This window comes from Arvicanthis niloticus, unplaced genomic scaffold (genome assembly GCF_011762505.2).
Source record: "Arvicanthis niloticus isolate mArvNil1 unplaced genomic scaffold, mArvNil1.pat.X pat_scaffold_474_arrow_ctg1, whole genome shotgun sequence".
Lineage (NCBI taxonomy): Eukaryota > Metazoa > Chordata > Mammalia > Rodentia > Muridae > Arvicanthis > Arvicanthis niloticus.
Genome location: NW_023046108.1, coordinates 24,478 through 42,991, shown reverse-complemented (window position 1 = coordinate 42,991; position 18,514 = coordinate 24,478). Strand labels below are relative to the sequence as shown.

Genomic DNA, 18,514 nt, shown 5'->3' with positions numbered 1-18,514 from the left:
GGAGAGCAAGGTGCTGATTCATAAGAAAACACACCTAAGATCACAACGCGTTTAGAAGCCCCCAACTTTATGGTAGTTTGTCTTACAATTTTAGTACATTATGATCTTTCAAAAGCAACAGACCTTTGGTAGATGCTGGGTAGAGGCAATGAGTCCCAGGCCCTAGTGAACCCTGGCATCACGAGGGGAAGAAAACTCTGACACTCCACTGTGCTGTGTGGCTAAGCAGGGGCATTTGGTGGATTAGGTATCCCAAGTGCATTTGTGACTTAATGACTTTTTCAACTTGCTAAGAATCTATCAGAATGTCAATCCTTTGTTCAGTAGGGGAGAGTAATTTGCGGAGGCAAGACTTAAACACACACGTCATCCTTATCCCAAGCTGCTCTCTTGATTCACCACTGAAAATCCAGAGATTATTACAAAAACATGGAGTTCTTAAAACGAAATAGTACTTTTCGATTTAAAAGCAAAGTCAAATGTCAGGGTCCAGAATTATGATCATGGATACCTGGGAGTTGTAGATAAAGGAATGAAGGCCACAAAGAACAGGTAAATACACCAGTATCAATCAGATTGGCTGTTTAAGTTCTCTTAGGCCCACTTTAGTGATCGTTCAGGTAAAATCTTGGAAAACAGGAAGACCTGGTGAGTCTTCTGTGTAGTGTCTTGTTAACGGTTAACAGATGCTAGCTCGTGCTGTCACCATCATCATTATCATCACCATCTTTTCCTCCTCTACTGTCACTGTGTGTATCTCAGGGAGGGTGAGACCAGGAATTAGGTGAAGACCATAAGCAGCTAAATGGACCAAAAGGAAACCAACCAAAGAGGAAAGACATATGGCAGAGAGAAGACCACATCAGATCACAGAAGCTTCCTGAAAATTCTGGATTGCCACTTAGAAGGCAAGTATGACTTTATAGAAAAGGCAAACTAGAAAGACTGGGGGGGGGGGCGCGGGGGTAGGGAAAGGAAAGGTTCATTCTGTGAGAAGTACATGGTGAATTCTCATTGTCAGTCCAGAAGGTTAAGTTGAAAATTGGGTCCACCTTTGCTGAAATATAAACCGAGGAAAAGACTCTTAATCTGTTGGAGAAATCCTGCTGGGGTATTACTTAGGTAGTCAATTCTTGTGGTGATCCTTGAAAAACTTGGTGTGTGGGAGAGGACACGGATAGGGCAAGAACAGACATGCAGGTGACTGCCCAAGAAAGGACAGGTGACAAAAGGCAGGGCAGCCATGTAAGTTCCTTCCAAGTTGATTTCCATAGCACCGAAGGAAGAAACACCCAGTGAAAGGCTGGACTTCTCGTGGGAGGGTAAAGAGAGCCAAAGATGGACAACTGCCAACTGTCACAAAGCTGGGGAGATAAACAACTGGCCAGATGTTCGGGAGAAGACCTGTGTGACGACCTGAATTCATGCCAGTCATCTAGACGGATGAATAAACAACAGCCAACTGGGGCAGTTGAACTCCCGGGTCCTCCGGGTCGTGCTGCCGATGAGTGGTACACCTCAACACTTGATGATGAAACCCAAAGCCATTCCTGTTTCCGGAGTGTCAGTTAGAATTTTGGTAGCAAAACAAAAGCCTAGTGAGGAAGTGAGAGAGCGAGAGACCTCTCAGGAGCTAGTTGCAGACTGAAGCTCGATGTTCCAAACTGTGATTGATAGAGTGGCTCCAGGGTGCAGCCACCGGTGGAACATCCTGTTCCTGTCACTCTGAGAGCTGGAGGCATTAGCAGCCTGGTGATGTTGACTTGGCTTTTCTCTCCTGGAGGGCTGGCCTCTCCAGCCTGTTTCAGCATCCTGGGACTATGCTGCACAGGCTTCTTGGCACCATCCACAGACCTCTGAGCCCTCAACAGCCTCCCAGTTTACTGCTATGCTAAGAGAGTTAACTATGTGAGTTTTTTATTTGTTTGTTTGTTTTTCCCAGTCAATAGCAAGTAGCCCTGGACCATGTGGTTGTCTGTCTCTCTGTCCCTCAGGGAAGTTGCTGGGCAAGCAGTTAGCCTCTGCTCTGGCACCCCACTGTGTGACTAAGATGATCTTGGGTCAATGTCTGCCATCTGTCCTGTGATGGCAGGGCCTCTTCAGCCACCATCCCTGACTCCAGTTGAGTAAAGTTCTTTCTCTTGTCCCAAATGTTGAATTCAGTCAGTGTTTAAGTGTAGATACACATGGGAGAGAGGTAAAAATAAGCTTGCAAGTTAACAGAAACAAAACTTCAGCTCCCAGAAATCAAGACTAGCGGGCGCTTGCATGCTTCTAGGGTAGGCATTAACTGTGGAAGAAGGGTCTTGGGAATGTGAGCAACCCTGTAGAGGGTTGCTGACGTGTACAGGGGAAGCAGGAAGTAGGCCTGAGTGGCAGGAGAAGGAAAGGAGTTAAAGGCTCTTGACCCCAGCAATCTCAGGGTTCACTGGTGACAAAGGAAGCCATTGTCCCTTAGAGGTGTTGTAGGGGAGTGAAGCCAGAAGATAGAGCAGGGATGTGCCAGGGTTAGGACACGGTGACAATAGGAAGTTGACTATTAATAGAGACCTGGAGCATTGGTGGGAGAACTGGTTGAAGGAGGGAGGCCCTCTGCTTTGGGGAATTAAAAAAAGCAGCAGAGAACAGGAACTCCAAGAGGCGTGCCCCCCTCCCCCAACGATAAAAGGGCCACGGAAACTTGTTGAAATAACACTGAGTCCTTGGGTAACATGTCTTACAGGATGATTGACTAGAAAATATGGCTGACCTGAAAGTACAGCTTAGGGGACAGCTCCTAGATTGAACCGTTGATCTCTCTCTCTCTCTCTCTCTCTCTCTCTCTCTCTCTCTCTCTCTCTCTCTGTCTGTCTCTGTCTCTCTCTGTCTCCTCTCTTTTTGTCTGTCTTCTGTCTGTCTGTGCCTTTCTTTTTCTCTTTTATTTTTCAGCTGAAAATGCTTGACATTTGACAACATTCCTTTGGCTCAGCGTACTGTTCCATTTTGCATAACTAGGTGTCATCTCAAACCTAGAGCCATTGCCTGGGCAGGAGCTCCTGCCGTCCCCCTTTTTTTCTGATACTCCCAGCAGCTGCCTTCCTTGTTTGTGTCCCGTGACTCCCATATTACTCCAGAAATTACCACTGGGGACTTTGGCCACGAGATGGGCTCAATTATTAAGACTTGAAAAGTTGGAGCTTTGGAGGAGCACAAAATAAGAGCCCTATTAAAAAAAATCTCCTCTTGTGTTTTCCATTTTCTTTGGCTGTAGGTTGAAGACATAAACAAGCACGTCTTGAGCACTGGTTCTGGACAATGCAGCATTTTTATGAATAACCATACTATGGTTATAGCAGAATGTGTTAAGAACACTAAGAGGCATTGGGTGCTTTGTGAGTTGAGAGGAGAAGAGCTTTACTGTGCGTGTTGAATTGTAGGCAAGTACAAATTGTACCAAGGGAAGATAAATAATCTATTCCCTTTATAATAACATAATAAAGAAAATATTATTGACATGCCTGCCAAGGCTGCTGATACCTTTTGGGTGTTTTGAGAAAGCCTGATGTATAAATAACCATGGGCTGGTAGAACCACAGAATTCCGAGCACTACCAAAGAAGCTTGGCCTCCAACTCAGCCTCTGCATTTTTGCAAATTTATAAACAGATGTCTAAATAGGTTAAGTCAATTGCTCAAGATCACACAAGTAGCCAAGGCAGGGGCAAAGGTTAAGTCCCCTTACACACTCTCCCCAAAGTCCTTCTCACACGGGTGGGGTGACAGCAGCTACGCCTTGTCTACTAAACAACGTATTCCGAAATGAACGTCTTCCAACTCCTATCAGGGTGCCCTCATGGCATCTCTGGAACATTTCCACCTTTTCTGACAGCGCGATCTGAGTGATACTCTCCCAAGAACTTAGATGACCCAGAGGAAGAAAAGCGGAATGAGCAGGAGCATGTTGCTTTTATTTTCATGTTAAAAACAATGCTGAAGATGTTTTTTGTTTTTGTTTTTTTTTTTTCTAATAGAAGTTGAGAATAGAATGTGTTTAGCAGAGGTTGTGGGGAATAAGAGAGATGGGAGATGAGCGAGGCTGATTGTGGGTACAATGTTTCAAGTAGTCAGGAGGGTGTTCGGTTCCACTGCACAGCAGAGTGACTGTAGTTAACTCAATGTGGCAAACGTTTCAAAGCACTTAGAAGTGAGGATTTGTAATAATGTTCTTAGAACAAAGGAATGATAAATATTTGAAATCACAGATATGCTAATTACTCGATTATCCCTATGAATTGTACAGAGGCATCAAAGCATCTTAGTACACCTTCCAAATGTGCACAATTAGTATGTGTCAATCAAAAACAAAGCTATGAAACTCGTCAGAAAGAAAGCATTGATGGGTTTGGAAGTAAAGATCTAACAGCTTTGGCCTTTCTCTTCCAGACTGTCTGGGCTCTAAGGGCCTAGCCCACGTTCTCTCCTCTTAGAGATTAATCAAACTTAGCCATCCCATGTCTAGACCCAAGATGAGACACCAGCCACTGAGTCTACTTTTTCCTCAGTGAGGTTTGTTGGTTCTCATGTCTGTCTTCCAGACTCACTTTCCATCTCTCTTCCTTCTTTCTCGGACTTTCCTCAGAATGCCCACTTTCTCCCTCGCTGTGTTTACTTCTCTTTTAGCTTCATTTTTCTTTCCGGCTCTCTCATAGCCCATATGTATGACACCACATACTGACTTCCTTTGAAAAAATATTGAGTTTAAATTAAAACTTTATTTATATATCTATGCATGTGTCCACATATGCACACGTTTGTGTGTACATAAAGGAGCCAGAAGACAACTTGGATGTCATTTCTTAAGTGCACCATCTGCCATGTTTTTGTTGGCAGGACATGCACGCATGTGGTTAGGCTGGCTGGTCAACAAGTCCCGGGGATCTATCTGTCAGTCACTCCCTCCTCGCCACTGGAATCACAGGTGTGCAACATCATTCCTGACAGTTTTGTTTGTTTTTTTTTTTTTTTTTTTTTTTTTTTTTTTTTTTTTTTTGTGTGTGTGTGTGTGTGTGTTGGATTCTGGGGGTCTGATTTTGTGTCTGTATGCTTGCAAGACAAACACTTTATCAGCTGAGGTATTTCCCCAATTGGTCTTGCTGACTTCATTTTAAAGCCTGCACCAGGCTACCGGCTCAGTCTGGCCACCTGCCCCGGTTCATTTGCTGTTCTTCCCGCCGCCTTTGAATGGCTCCGTATGCACTGCTGAAGAGCCTGCTTCCTTAGTTAGACAATGGCTTATTGATCTGGTCAAGTGTATCCTATGGATTAATTGTACTAGGCTAGAGTTACCTGTACGGAGCATGGCCACTTGCAATTCCCCTTCAAGTCTGATTTATAAAAGGTATATCTAAGCTCAGATTCTCTGGTGCCACGCTCACTGATTCCAGAAAACACGTCCTCCTTCCATGACACCAGCAATGACTATACTGTCCCCTGACCCCCAGGCCATTTGATTATGAAGCATAGGTGGCACTTCTGCCTCTATGCTTTGTACTACAGAGAAGTGTTAACCCTCCTCTTTGGCCTAGAAACTGTCTTGAGTGTTTCCGTCAGGCTCAGCCCATTGTCTTGTGCAGAGAATGCCTGGCATAGAAAAAGAGAGTGGACGTAGCTTCAGATAAACTTCTCTGGCAAACTTTTAGGGCTCCTTTGAAAGGTAGAGAACTTAATAAAGCCTGGATGCACAGGACAATTTCTCCTTAAAATTATAGTCTCCACCACTGTCACTATTCCCCGAACCTCTAGATTGGGTATTCACATATTTCATCTCAGATAAGAGTAACAACCCTTTAGGGCAAATATCATTCCCCTTTAAGAGATGAAAAGAGGAAGCTCAGGGAGATTATACAACTTCCCTGAGGTCACAGGACTGGTAAGTAGACCTGGATTCTTAGACCCAGAGGTGCATATTGCCACCTCTGATATCAGTTGTCACTGGTAGAATGAGAAAACAAATGTCCCAACCCCTTCTTCAGCCAGAAGCCATTTCATTTCCAAGTGTGTGTAATCACCTTTGTCCTTGGTGTGCTTGATGCTATTACCACATAGCTGGTGATTTTTTTTTCCATCCTCCAGATTTTCCTTCCCAAATAAATCATTAATTGCCCTTACTCTGAAGCTATGTCACAGCCTCTGACCCCTGGCATCAGAGTCACCATTAAAACGTCTTTTGGAGTCATTCTCTGAGACACTACAGTCTGGGCTCCTGCAGTGTGGTCTCCCAGGCTGACTTCTCGGTTGCATTTCATTCGGATGATGGACGGCCCTAGGATCCGTCCTTCACTCAGGGACTCGTTGCTCAGGGCCTTTGTTTCCTCCTGACAGCTTGCCTTCAGCTGTGTCTGGCCCAGGAGTGTTTGCACTCACAGTACATTGGTTCCTCTGCTCTTCCTTTTTCTTACCTCTGACTCCTTGGCAGCTCCCATTAGCCAGTGAGCAGTCAGCATGCCTGTTTTCCCCTGGAATAGCTGCTGCAGCACCCATTGGATGCTTGTTCTCTGTTCCATGGGAAGCAGCTGTCATATTTTGCCACCCATACTTCATTCATGTGTGCTCTTCTGTGTGCTCTGCAGGGGGTTATGTGCTTACAGGGCATAGTCTTAGGATTTCTGAAATATGTAAATAGACCTTGAGTTTTACTTCTTACCTTTATGTGTACAAAGATTAGCCTAACTGCATTCCACTAAATTGATACTAGTTAACCATTGATGAAACTACATTGACACACCATTATCAGCCCCAGCCCATAGCCAACACTAGGTCACCCTTGGCATTGTATGTTCAGTGTCTGGACAAATGCGTAACGACATGTGACTACGAGTTTCACTAAAATCCTCATGCCTTAGGGATTTTTTAAAGCCTAGTAAAAGATGTCGGAGCATAAAATAAAAGCAGTTACAATTTTACAAGTGTTGAAATGGCAATAGCAATGCAAGCCTGAAGGAGGATCAGGAGGAAATAATCACATGCTTTTTAGTGGGGTCTGTGGACATTTGAGAGATCCAGTAAGACATTTGAATTCTATGTATTTCCAGGGGGTTAGAGGGAAAGTTTTTGAGGAATGTGGGGCAGAGGGGAAAGCTGGCTTCCAATGCCTAGGCACATTTGACTGAATGTAGAATGGTGTGTTGGGGGAGGTTAAGAACTAAGAATAGCATCCTACTCTGACTTCTATGACAGACTTATAATCAGATCTGGGCCATGTAATGCAACTGTGTGAGCCTCAGTGTCTTCCAACTGGGGGAGATAATAGTGCTTACACGTTGGGATGCTCTGAGGATAAGTGGATGCTTGTCTTAGGGTTTTACTGCTTGTGAACAGATACCACGACCAAAGCAACTCTTATAAGGACAACATTTAATTGGGGGCTGGCTTACAGGTTCAGAGGTTCAGTCCATTGTCATCAAGGTGGGAGCATAGCATCAGTATCGAGGCAGGCATGGTGCAGGCAGAGCTGAGACGTCTACATCTTCATCTGAAGGCTGCTAGTGGAAGACTGACCTCTAGGTAGCTAGGATGAGGGTCTTAAACCCATACCCACAGTGACACACCTACTCCAACAAGGCCACACCTCCTAGTAGTGCCACTTTCTGGGCCAAGCATATACAAACCATCACAATACAAGCCATTTTTCTTGTGCCTGGCTTCTGATCTATAGACCTGGATGTCAGCCAGGAATGTGGGGAGACAGAGAGATGGTGGGAGTAGAACTTGAAAGGCAGATTATAAGGCTCATGTGTCACCAAAGTTGGGAGTTTTAACACCATGAAACCATAGTAAGGACTCTAGACTTTCGTTAAATGCCATGCAGTCTTTAGGGTGTGTAAAAATTATAGTACAATTTCTTAAATGCATATTTATCAATACTTTATATATTTTATATTTCTGCTGACTTGCCTTGGGGTTTAGGAAGCCTGGCTTTTCATGGATATACTCTCAGTGCTTCAGAAAACAGTTTGGCTTCCACTGATGGTCATGACTTCTGACTGTATCTATGTAGAAGAAATACACTTTATGAATGTAGTCAGAGGTTTGGAACTCTCTTAAGGTCAAGCTGAGGCAAACTCTGGGCAGGTGACTTGATTTCCAGCCAGAGCTCTTTGTCTCACACCCACACATTATCCCTTCAACGCCCAATGAAAGCCAAGTGTGACTTCTGCCTGCTGGGCTTGAAGGTCAGGTGTGAATGAGGCTTATGTGACATTATAGATAAATTTCCTTCTGCTTTACCCAATAAAGGCTTTATGGACTAAGAGAAAGCATGCACATGCGCTTCCAGGTCCTGGCATCTGACCTCCTGTGGTAGTGACTGAGCATATGTCTTTAGGAAGGGAGACCAGACGTCCCTTATGAATGTGGCTTTCTGCTAAACAGCACGAAGCACTGCATAGCAGGTCTCCTTGAGTTCTTCATCCTATGAGGTAGGGCATTCTCCACATGAGGTCTGATTGCCCACCCGTGGATCCTGTAGCTACAGCTAATACTGTGGACTTCTTCCCTGTTGGGACACTCCTTGCCTTTGGGCGCTAAGGCTTTTCCTCTGAGCTACTCCACTTGTTCTAGGTCAACATGTTTACTAAGAGAGCCCTGAAGACCAACCTCTTTCCATAAAAAGAGTACTGAATATATTAATAGAGGCAATGGAGGCATTACCTCAGGTGAAGTAACAGAGTCCACTGTATTCTGGATTAGGAGTCCTTGTTTTGGTTTTTAATGTATTCTTAAATCCCCTGAATTAGTCCCTCTTCATTTTTAACTACAAATGTCTGGAGTACATTAGTACCTAAGATCTCTCTTTTTTGACTTTTAGGTTCCCCTTACCCCTGTCATTATTTGAAGAAAACTTGTAGAATTGACTAATGCTCCCCCCCATCTCTCTCTCCCTCTCTCCATCTCCCCCCCCCCCACATCCTCTCCAAGTGTTTTGTAGAGGTAAGTGAACACCCCAAGCTATGAGATGCTGGGAGCTCTGGGACAACCAGTTGCATCTACTCTGAGTGATAGAAAAAGTTTATACACCAGTCAGCAGTGAAAACACTGAAGGTTGTGGAAGCATTGATTCTGAGCTTCGGGAGGACACAGACTTTTGCTGGGGTCTGTCACCATGGCTGCCTCTGGATGCTGAAGGGTTTGCAGAAATGATAACCCCAGGTGCCCCACACCAACTGCAACAACAAAAGCACAGAGACAGCTGTTTCTACAGCCTTCTAGAGGGATACGAGACAGCAGGGGGGCTGGAGTGCTGTAGAATTTTTTTCTCTCCATTAATTTTGACAGCTACAGGACTGTCCCAGATGTGAAGCGACCCCACACTGCACTTCCAGCTGACATTTCTTTATTGCTCTCAGGCTGAAGTAACTAGATGGAGTCATTCAGAGAGCATGGGCTCCGTTCCACGTGTTTTAAATGCATCATCTCAAATCATAACCAGCTGGGGAGATGTTCCCTTCACTCTCGTTTTGCATACAGGGGCTAAATGATTGACCTAGGACAACTAGGCCGTGGGTTCCACACCTAGATTGGCAAGGGCTCTGATAGGTGGGGTTCCTGCACCCAGGCTCCCTTGTTAAGTTGCCTCCCCTCTGGAAATAGGTCATTATGCTGAGTGACAAGGAAGTTGCTTGGTAACCTAAACCAACCAAAGAGCGTGAACTGTGGCTTGGCAAATGAGTCAGAATAAATTGGTCCTGATGCTGAGCATGTGCAGTTCTGTGCGTCCCCAGAACTCCCAGAATTACTTGAGAGGAAGACAGTTAGGGGAGTACCCAAAAGAGATAAAGTGCTGGACCTATTGATGGACCGGGATTTGCCTACATACATGACATGTGCAGGCTCGGAATTACACTTGCCCCATGATTTCTACTGCTTACTCCTGCTGCCACTGTGTTATCCCAGCTGCAATCTCCACTGCCCACAGATAGGCCAAGAGGAGCTATGCTTGAGGACCAATCCCAAACGCCAGGGATTTGGGACAGGGACAAACTGACTTTAATGATCGGCCTAAGTGTGAGTTTTGCATTCAACATCACCATTATTATAGGTTGCCGCGTTGACGGATAACCTTAGATACAATTCCAGTTGGCAGTGGGCTTTAATACTCAGGTGTCTAAGGTTAATTCTTGCCATCCCTGTGTGAGTTAAGGAGTCAATAGGAGTAGAGCTTTAGTCTTCAACCTTGAACTGCATGAGTCACCGAGAAAAACATACAAACTTCAAACAAGCAGATTTAAAAGAAAAAAAAAAAAAACTTATCAAACCCAGAAACTGACTTGGTAGAAAAATTGTATTTTGAAAGCCAAGATAATAATTACAACATGCAGCCAGGTTTGGAAAAATCTTTTTTTCATGTGTGTGTGTGTGGGGGGGGGGGGTGAGGGGAATGGGCTTGAAGTTGACATTGGGTGTCTTCATCCATCTTTCTCTACTGATTTATTGAGGCAGGATGTCTCACTGATCCCATAGATTGTCAGTTTGGGCTGTTCTGTCAGGCACGCCTTATCTCTGCGTCTTGAGTATTGGGAATACAAGTGGCAGTCACACATTTAGATCCCTGGCTGTTTATGTGGGTGCCAAGGATCCAAACCCTAGGCCCTATGCTTGTGTGATCAACATTCTATCCATTGAGTCTTCTCCCCAGACCAAAGTTTGTGAAGTCTTGACTAAACAGTCTTAGGCAAATCATGGATTCTGATTTTTTTACTTGCCAGCTTTTAGAAGATGTCTCTTCTTTGAAATGAAAGACTATATTAATCATAAAACTCCAGAGTCAAGAGCAAGCAGCATCATGTTTTGGTTGGAACCCTGGGCCATGCGGACCTTGAAGAGAACAGGTGCTATTTTCATAGTCATGATATCCTGTAGGCTGAAAGTAGAGGTGCCTGTCTGAGTTCTAGTTCAGCTTGTAATCAAATGGGTAAGAGTGGAGGTGAATCACTGTACCCCTCTGTAGCTCACTGTACCCCCTGTAGCTCACTGTACCCCTCTGTAGCTCACTGTACCCCTCTGTAGCTCACTGTACCCCTCTGTAGCTCCGTTCCTCATCTACAACACGAGGGGCTTGCTTGGTTCCATTTCCCAGATCCCTGCTGGCTCTAAAAGTCTGTGATTGGCATCTCTCCTTCATTTCAGAATATTCATGTATGTCCAGTGATGTAAATCAAGTTATCAAATATTTGTTGAACACATGCTATTTGTTCAGGATCTGAAATCATTTGAAAAACTGGATCTGGGAGGGGGGAAAAGAGGGCCAAGGAAAGGAAAATACTGACGATAGTAAATAGGCCCAATGAGGAAGAATGTTGGAATGTTTAATAACCTCTATTGTCTACTTGTTTGTTTAGAGCCACTCTGTGTGGTAATAGTGTGACAACTGACTGAGGGAGAGCCTCACATGTGACCTACTGGACGGAAACTGAGCTACAAGGTCCTCAGGATGACAAATACTGCTTGATGATAAAAAGCACTCAGGCGTCAGGGACTAATCTGCTGCTTCAGGAAAAAAAATATATGTCCAGAAAGGAAGTCCCGGTGATTTAACTGATGGTGACAGCTGGATGCCCTGTAATTGTCCACATAGAAAGTGGGAAAAGAAAAAGTTGTCTTTTTATGGAAAAGATAGTATGAATTGGCATTACTAGAATCTCCTGGCTTCTGAAGATTCTTGAGAGTAGTTGAGGAGATTGAACACATGCAGCGCTCATACGTGGGGTGTGCTACAACAGCTAAAGCCTCCTCGGCATGGCTCTCCTTTCTGCAGAGGCACCAGGTATGGGGGAGGGGGTTCAAACATCTTTGAGAATTGATGTAATTGCTACAGGTGACCCAGTGAGAAAGAAGTAAGTGGTAAATAGCCCCAGCGACATTTCCTTAAATCAGAACAATTCTGTAATCAGTTGCTCCACAGGTTGGGGCTCATCGTGATAGAACTGAATAATTTAATTGATGAAACTCAGGAGCTACTTTGGTGACTGTGATGGCTAATCTTGGTTGTCAACTTGGTTGGATCTGGAGTCAACTAAATTACAAGCCCCCTGCGCATTTCTGTGAGGGATGTTCTTGATCACATTATTTGAAGTGGGAAGACTTATCCTAAATGTGGATGGTAACTTCTGGCGGAGGACCAGATAAAGGACACAAGATGGAAACTGCTTTCTGCTGGCCTTCACTCTAGCTGACAAGTCTGCCTGTCCTGTGGCTACAACATTCCTTTGTTGAGAATAAAACCACTTTCTTCGGGCTTCCAATGCAGACTGAGAACCAACAGCTTTCCAGGAATCCTCAAGATCTTCAGTGCCAGAGACACTGCTGCTGAGACATTCAGCCTCCGGATGTGAGAAGTTACCAGATTCTCAGCTTATCCAGTGTGAGTCAGCATTGTTGGACTGCCAGGACCATATTGTGTAAGACAATTTGATAAATCCCCATCACACACACACAGAGACACACACAGACACACACAGACACACATAGACACACACAGACACACACAGACACACACACACACACACACAACACACACACACACACACACACACACACACACACACACACACAATTAATTATGTTTCTTTAGAGACCCCTGAGTCTAGCATTAGACACTCATTTGGCTGAGTGAAGTTAGGCAAAATTCTGATACTCAGTAGTTTGACTTTGCTATGGCAATGACTAGTGTTTGCTGGATACTGTGGTCAGGATTCCTGGTACAAAGAATTCTGGGAGATGGAACATTTGCCACTCCACACTATTGCCCCCAGGTCGTGACTCTTCTATCACTATCTAGGGGTGGCGTGCCATGAGGAACAAAGTAGGGACCCACACAGGAAATCTCATTTAGTTCCTGGTGTTGCCACCGTTCTCCACAACCCTGATAGAGGAAGTGAGGGCTTTGAAGTTCAAGGGTCTCATATGGGCCATTCAGCCAAAGAGATGCATTAGAGAAGCCTCAAGAAGTGTGTTCTGCAGTCTCTCCAAGAGATGACTCCAAGAACACCCTAGGCTATAGTCTAGGCCTGGAAGTCACTGGAATATCTCTGGTACTGTGACAACTAGTATTCAGGGAGGCAAATCTGGGTATCTGAGGAAGAAGAGGGTGTAAGCCTTGAGTATTGTAGGATTCCCAAGCCCCGTGGTGCTGTGGAACATCTCAAGGAGAGGTCTAGGAAGGCCACTACTTTATCTCTGTCCAGTGATAGACCAGAAAGAGCTCAGGCAGTGTGTCTCTAGCAACAAAACTAGTCATAAAACTAGTCATAAAACACAGAGAGGTGGTTGAGTTTTTTTAAATGTAGAAAGAAAAAGTTCTGGGAGGAGCTCAATCTGTCCCCTGGATATAAATTGATTGATATCCTTTGACATCTAGGGAGCCATGTTTTTACTTTCTGAAACGAAGAGAAGTTGGTGTTTGGAGTAGGCCCTGCACAGACCTTTCTTGAATTGGTAGAGAAGGAGGAAGGAAAGTTGACATGAAGCATTCCTTCTGTCCTGGGATTCATGTCTACTCCTTGATCCTTCACAAGGTGCTCTTGTAGCCCAAAGAGTGCACATTACTTAAAAAGAGTTAACTAAACTTGAGGTGATCTTTTTTTCTAGTTTAGTATTGCTTTAGTCATGCATTTCAAAGCAGGCTTATTGCTTATTTCAGAGCATCCGTAAAGCCCGAAGTCTACAAAAAAAGTCAGTGCAAACCATGTCAGGAGTAATGGAACCTTCTTCCTTTGCTTCTTCTTTTTTTCCTATTCTGTCTGACAGATGTCACAGATAGAGTTTCTCTCCTGGGATATGGACCCCAATAAAACCTATGGCCTGACATACTGGCAGCCTCTCCAAGCCGCAGACGCATGCTTAGAATTCCACAGTCTACTGTGAGGCCAGCAGAGAAAGCCCCAAGCAAGAAAGGCAGACACTGGGCACTTTTGAACTTATTCTGGGTATTAAAAGAGCTTTAAGTGGGAAGGGGTGTGTGGAGACAGGAGCCAGCGATTTTCAGCTGACTTGGGAGAGTTGCCACAGGAAGCCGTATTCACAACCCACACGTTTTGGAGATGTGCCCTAGGCAGACAGTATCAAGTACTGCCTGGTACACGGTGCTGTTCTGTGCAGGACGGTTCTCTTTAAACTGTAGTGGATGAGAGTTTCTTCAGTCTTGTGACAGAAATGTGGGGCGTGTTCAGCCGTGGGGAGTTATCTTCATGTTCTGACAGGCAACCAGGAGCAATGGTAATACCCAGTGCTGTTTGTGGGTGGTCTTTTGTACTTCAGGTTATTTTCCTGAGGAGAGAGAAATTCACTTTGTCTAGCAGTGGGAACTTTATTGTGTTTGACACATAACACGTAGTCAACAAATATTTATTAAATGAGAAAAAAACCCCAACATTGAATGACCTCTTAGCTTCTATGTATGTCCAGTATTAAAATTAATGTCTCTATCCCCAACACCATTGCTTACACAGCCCTTAGGAAATTTTATTCTAATTTGCTCTTTCTCCCCCTTTCTCCCTAGAAGTTAAAGTAAAAAATCATGGACTTTGTTGTTGTTTATTTTTGAGACAGAGTTTTGCTATGTAGTCAAACTGGCCTTGAGCTTCCCGGGTAGTTTGGACCAGCCTCACACTCAATGTACGAACCTTTCCCCAGCCTCCGAAGTACTGAGGTAGCGAGCATGTACCACTGAGCCTTGTGGGGACTGTGCTTTTCTTCTTCTTCAGTGTTTAGTCTCGTTCCTGGCATATGTCAGATGCTCACTGAGCAGGACAACTATATAATTTGTTACTCAAATCAGGACCCTGTGAGGGCCTAGGGATACTGACTAGAGAGAACAGATACCCCTGTGGAGCCTCATGCTGGGCCCTGATCAGTAAATGCTTGGGGAATAAATAAGAGAGACTGAGCTTGCAGAGCCCACAGAGGCATGCTGCTCTAATGCTTGTCCTTATCTGGAGATTAAAAACGGCTCTCTGGGAATTCCACCCCCCTGGGCTCAATTCTATTCGACTAGACACACACAATACATCTAGATTGTCTTTCTTTCATGTGGCATTTAATATCTGCATTCTCTGGCTGCTGCTCCTCTGCTAAATTTTCCCCTTTGCAGCCTAAACATTGCCTTTCTTTAGTATTCCACTTGTCTGGGAAGTTTGCTGGCTGCACGTGGTTCCGAGGGGAGGGGGTGTCCATGTAAGGAGGCTGCCTTAGGTACTGTAAGTGTTGGCTCCGAGAAACCACCCTCTCTAGCCTTGTTGGCCTTGAGGGTCTCTGGAAACAATTATGACCGGGACATAAACTTGATTATTGGTGCAGCCCTGACCCAGTGGCCTTAATTCTTGTCCACATGCTTTGACATACGACCATGATCCAACTCTGTGGCTCAGTTCTGGTGACCACACTTCTGATCCAAACTTGGCCTTGCTTTCCATTTCAAAGTGTTCATCTTGTTTTTATTAGTTGCTTCTTTTTTGCCCCAAGGAGGAGGCCAGAGCCTATGGGACACCTATGGGAGATATCTAATCTATAAGGGTTGATGGATGCAGACCCGGAACTCAGCTGCCTCCCTATAAGACTGGAGCTACGTTTGTTGTTAGAACATCTGAGAGGAGGTCTCCCGGCTGATTTGAATACGTTTCATGGTTGTGTGCTGTGTTGAGCATTTTTGGGACACAACTCTATGGCCTTGTCTACCACATGGACTGTCCCTCATCTTCTCATCCTTGTTGGTTTATTTTTGCTGTCTTTTATTAATATCTTTAGTTCGTCTCGAAGAATGAAGAGAACACTTTTGCTGTTGTTTGTTTTTATGAGAAAGAGTGAAAGAGAGAGGGAGGGAGAAAGAGAAAGACAAGGAGGGAGCGTGGGGAAGAAAGGGAGAGAGAAAGAGAGGGAGGAGATGGGGAGGGAAAGGAAGAGGAGGAGAGAGGGAGAGAGAACACTGTTAAGGACCCTACACTGCTGGTGTTTGTGTTACCTGTGGTACTTCCTATGGGCTTCCCTGGGCTGAAACCCCATCCACCCACCCACAGACAGATCGATCAGTCACTTCAATAAATAACTGAGAGATAATAAAACTTTAGCTTCCTGCTCTCCCAGTGGAAAAGGGAGTTCCATATAAATGTACAACATTATTATAAAACTGCTGGAATGCCCTGCAGAGGGAACTGACCTTCTCTAAGTTATGCCACATTATACCCTTGAGCTATGTGTTCCATAAATTCTAGAATAAAAGTTAAAAGCCTTTTAAAGGTTAATAATCACAACCGTAGGTTTTTTTTTTCCCCCTTCAACTTGGATGCTGCTTTTCACCAGCTCATAATATCAGGTTAGTAGAACAAATCGCGTGTTTAGAAAAACATTAGGGGGTCACCTAAACAGCATTCTATTTTTAACCCCAAAGCATAACTCTTTCCTGCTTTCTAGCTAACTGGGAGACTGGGCAAGACATGGCATCTCTTTACGTCCTGTGTTCTCATTTGTAAAAGAACGTTTAGCTGTATTGCCTCTAAACATCCCACAGTTCTAGGGCTTTGCAACCCAACGTGAACTCTAAGAAGCCACTGTGGTGCTGGGCTTATTGTGCAGGTAGCTGCAATGCTTGCTGGGGTTGTTGTATGTGACTTGGGAGTTACAGAATGATGAGCTCCACTTGATGTCTCTCCTGAACGCTGCAGATGGTAAGTTTCCTAAGCCTTGTTAGTGGGACACGTAGTTAATAAATTGCAGTGGTTTCGAGCACAGAGGGCTGTGGTGGAGATAGGGCACAGGTGTGACACTGGGTGGACTACTTAGCTACTCACAAAGCTTCGTGTGTCAAATGAGAACAATAAAAGAATTCGAGGAGCCAATGCAGAAGGCGGGCGTGATGTAAACATCTGTCGTGGCTCTTGGCGCATAGATGTGGTCAGTAAATGCTGGTTGTTGTCACTGCCTTGGGCTCAGCAGAGTTGACCTGTAAGGACCCATGCAATTCTGACTGGCTCTGCCTCTATGGTTTTGTAAAAAAAAAAAAAAAAAAAAAAAATGTGGTCAGTGACCTCCAGGATGTTTGGTTAACTGGAGCTTGGGAAATTAGGCTGAAGTTCACATGGGAGCTCAAAGCCTATGATGATTAAAAACTCCTATTCCAGGGTTATGTAACATGAGCTGCTCTTTTGGGTAAGTACACTTCTTGGAAGCATTTATGGATTTTAAGCTGACACTTATCTGGGGGATGAGGGAACAACAGTAACTTTACAAAGCTCCCACTGAGGTGCTGGAGCTACTAACCTCCCAGACACACTGTCCCAGGAGGACTCATCCTTTAGAGGATCGGAAACATTTGTGTAGGATACAAGGCTGTCTCTGGTACTGGCAGAAAGGGCTGTTTCAGGACTGCTGTGCTGACAGCACAGTTTGACGCAAAGTCCTCGAGCCTGAGGCTCAGATGCTGGACCTGCTTCTGAGAGGCCACGCTGGACCCATGTGGATGGTCCATGTCTGGGTGCCTTGTAGTCTGACAGTATTGGAGCATCAGTGCAGACTTTTGTAACTTTCTCAAAGCCAGTGGTGTGCTTCTGATGGTGGCTCAGTCTAGCACCACAGGGCTGGGGCAGGAAGGTGAAAGACAGGCGGGTAATATGGTGGACATCCATGGCTGGGCTAGGAAAGCCCCTTAGTAAAAGCGGCCATTGTTTTCCACAGCACTTCCTTAAACTGGTGACAAAGTCACCGCCTAGTAAGGGATTCTTGCATTCTAAAATTAAAAAGAAAAGTTATTTTTAAATCAATGGAAAACAGCAAATTGTTGAGAAGAATAACATACCAATTCAAATGCCAACTATATTTAGACAATCAGAAATCCAAATTCATTTGACTATAAACTGTATATAAATATGTTGAAGGCTAATGGACTTGGAACTACTTTTTCTAGGTGGAGTACATTCAAGATGCCCAGTGGATGCCTAAAACCTGGGGAATGCTTAGTCCCAAAGGTACTGCAAAACTTCCTTTGCACATACCCTTGTTCAGGCATAATTTATAAATTAGGCACAGTAAGAGAGAGATTAATAATAACACCAATAATAAACAGAATAATTGGCAACACAGTTATACAGTTGTGTCATCACTGAACTTAGTGACTTTATTGAGTTCAATAAATGTGGGCCTGAATACTGTTACTAGAATACCTTGACAGTGAAACAATTGTTAAGCAAACCGAGTCACATGATGAACCAAGAGCACAGCCCTGCTGGCAGGTAGGGATGTGTTCTCTCAGCTCTCAAAGATGGCTACTAATAGGTGGATGGTGCATACATACAGTGTAGATACACTGGACGAAGGGTTGGTTCACACCCCAGACAGGCCAGAGCTAGGTGGTACGACCACTCATCATACTATAGAGAATAAAATTGAATTGAAAAGTTATGAAGTTTTTTTTTTATTGGTGTTTTTTTCATGTAATATTTTTAAGCAGTGGTTGACTCTGGGTAACTGGCACTATGGAGAGCAAAAGTGAG

At 44.5% G+C, this 18,514-nt stretch overlaps 1 long non-coding RNA gene across 6 annotated transcripts in view; it reads left to right on the top strand.

Moving 5' to 3' along the window:
* Window positions 1-18,514, top strand: part of LOC143433858 (uncharacterized) — a 47,701-nt gene that overhangs the window by 9,123 nt on the left and 20,064 nt on the right. For 5 of the 6 annotated variants that reach the window (XR_013070324.1, XR_013070323.1, XR_013070325.1 and 2 more), the window contains exons 3-6: window positions 763-908; window positions 10,742-10,864; window positions 11,375-12,433; window positions 17,929-17,989. This is a non-coding gene — a long non-coding RNA (uncharacterized LOC143433858). The remainder of the gene's footprint in view (window positions 1-762; window positions 909-10,741; window positions 10,865-11,374; window positions 12,434-17,928; window positions 17,990-18,514) is intronic. The other variant, XR_013070326.1, reaches the window with a different exon arrangement.